The sequence below is a fragment of the Electrophorus electricus genome, chromosome 13 (genome assembly GCF_041902795.1).
Source record: "Electrophorus electricus isolate QZ-2024a chromosome 13, ASM4190279v1, whole genome shotgun sequence".
In the NCBI taxonomy this organism is placed as follows: domain Eukaryota; kingdom Metazoa; phylum Chordata; class Actinopteri; order Gymnotiformes; family Gymnotidae; genus Electrophorus; species Electrophorus electricus.
The window spans coordinates 5736417-5738666 of NC_137509.1; the positions used below are offsets into that span (position 1 = coordinate 5736417).

Below are 2250 nucleotides of genomic sequence, written 5' to 3' on the forward strand. Positions count from 1 at the left end.
CTGTTATTTATATTGACATTCAGATGTATTGATATACTGCTGTCATCCTGATTTTCCAGAGATGAATAGGAGCATTGAGCAGGTGAAGGAAGAAAAAGAAAATTTGACCAGTGAACTTCAAAGTGAGATCCAGATTTACCTCTAGAAATATTAGTCCTCAAATAAAGAATAAGTGGCTGACTACTCTGGACCTCCACTCTACTACGTGGTTGATTAGTTTTGTTCTTACATGACAGGAACAAAGAACATTATGGATGAGGGAGAGAGAAGCTACAAAACAGAGAAGGAAAAGTTTGCAAATGAACTGAAAGGTAAATACAAATCATAGCTTTTGTATTTGTAAAATATTGGATCTCTTTATAGCTTATAGGCTCCCAGATAAAGTAGACTGGTCTTAAAATTGTTATGAACGAACCCAGACATCATTCAAATGTCTGATTGGTTTCTCCATATGAGCACTCACAGAGCCACACTGAACCAAGGCCAGGGTCACATCTTCAGCAAAAAGACACTTTGTGTGTGTGTGGAAAAAGGAAAGTGGTATAAAGATAAATAAATGGGTCAATTTGTTACTGACAGATATATTAAAGAACTTTAAGAACATATCGAAACTGATAATCTTACAGGTTAATAAACTTCACGACAGGTATGGAAATGACGAAGGTGCAGTTCTTCCCCAAAGACAGCAAGTGCATAAGGCTTCATATACTAGCTAAGGAAAGATGCTTATTCTAATAGAATACCTATAGGGAATAGTACTGAAGCAGGAAATATATTACTTATCTTTTGTTATTTATATTGACATTCAGATGTACTGATATACTGCTGTCATCCTGATTTTCCAGAAATGAATAGGAGTATTGAGCAGGTGAAGGAAGAAAAAGAAAATTTGACCAGTGAACTTCAAAGTGAGATCCAGATTTACCTCTAGATATATTAGTCCTCAAATAAAGAATAAGTGGCTGACTACTCTGGACCTCCACTCTACTATGTGGTTGATTAGTTTTGTTCTTACATGACAGGAACAAAGAACATTATGGATGAGGGAGAGAGAAGCTACAAAACAGAGAAGGAAAAGTTTGCAAATGAACTGAAAGGTAAATACAAATCATAGCTTTTGTATTTGTAAAATATTGGATCTCTTTATAGCTTATAGGCTCCCAGATAAAGTAGACTGGTCTTAAAATTGTTATGAACGAACCCAGATGTCATTCAAATGTCTGATTGGTTTCTCCATATGAGCACTCACAGAGCCACACTGAACCAAGGCCAGGGTCACATCTTCAGCAAAAAGACACTTTGTGTGTGTGTGGAAAAAGGAAAGTGGTATAAAGATAAATAAATGGGTCAGTTTGTAACTGACACATATATTAAAGAACTTTAAGAACATATCGAAACTGATAATCTTACAGGTTAATCAACTTCAAGACAGGTATGGAAATGTGGAAGGTGCGGTTCTTCCCCAAAGAAAGCAAGTGCATAAGGCTTCATATACTAGCTAAGGAAAGATGCTTATTCTAATAGAATAACAATAGGGAATAGTACTGAAGCAGGAAATATATTACTTATCTTTTGTTATTTATATTGACATTCAGATGTATTGATATACTGCTGTCATCCTGATTTTCCAGAGATGAATAGGAGCATTGAGCAGGTGAAGGAAGAAAAAGAAAATTTGACCAGTGAACTTCAAAGTGAGATCCAGATTTACCTCTAGAAATATTAGTCCTCAAATAAAGAATAAGAGTTTGACTAATCTGGACCTCCACTCTACTACGTGGTTGATTAGTTTTGTTCTTACATGACAGGAACAAAGAACATTATGGATGAGGGAGAGAGAAGCTACCAAACAGAGAAGGAAAAGTTTGCAAATGAACTGAAAGGTAAATACAAATCATAGCTTTTGTATTTGTAAAATATTGGATCTCTTTATAGCTTATAGGCCCCCAGATAAAGTAGACTGGTCTTAAAATTGTTATGAACGAACCCAGACGTCATTCAAATGTCTGATTGGTTTCTCCATATGAGCACTCACAGAGCCACACTGAACCAAGGCCAGGGTCACATCTTCAGCAAAAAGACACTTTGTGTGTGTGTGGAAAAAGGAAAGTGGTATAAAGATAAATAAATGGGTCAGTTTGTTACTGACAGATATATTAAAGAACTTTAAGAACATATCGAAACTGATAATCTTACAGGTTAATCAACTTCAAGACAGGTATGGAAATGAGGAAGGTGCAGTTCTTCCCC

At 35.8% G+C, this 2250-nt stretch overlaps 1 long non-coding RNA gene across 1 annotated transcript; it reads left to right on the forward strand.

The window, feature by feature from the left end:
• Positions 1-236: 236 nt before the first annotated feature.
• LOC145643473 (uncharacterized) lies at positions 237-909 on the forward strand. The gene is made up of 2 exons (XR_014115908.1): positions 237-311; positions 846-909. It is a non-coding gene; the product is annotated as an uncharacterized LOC145643473 (long non-coding RNA).
• Positions 910-2250: the final 1341 nt, after the last annotated feature.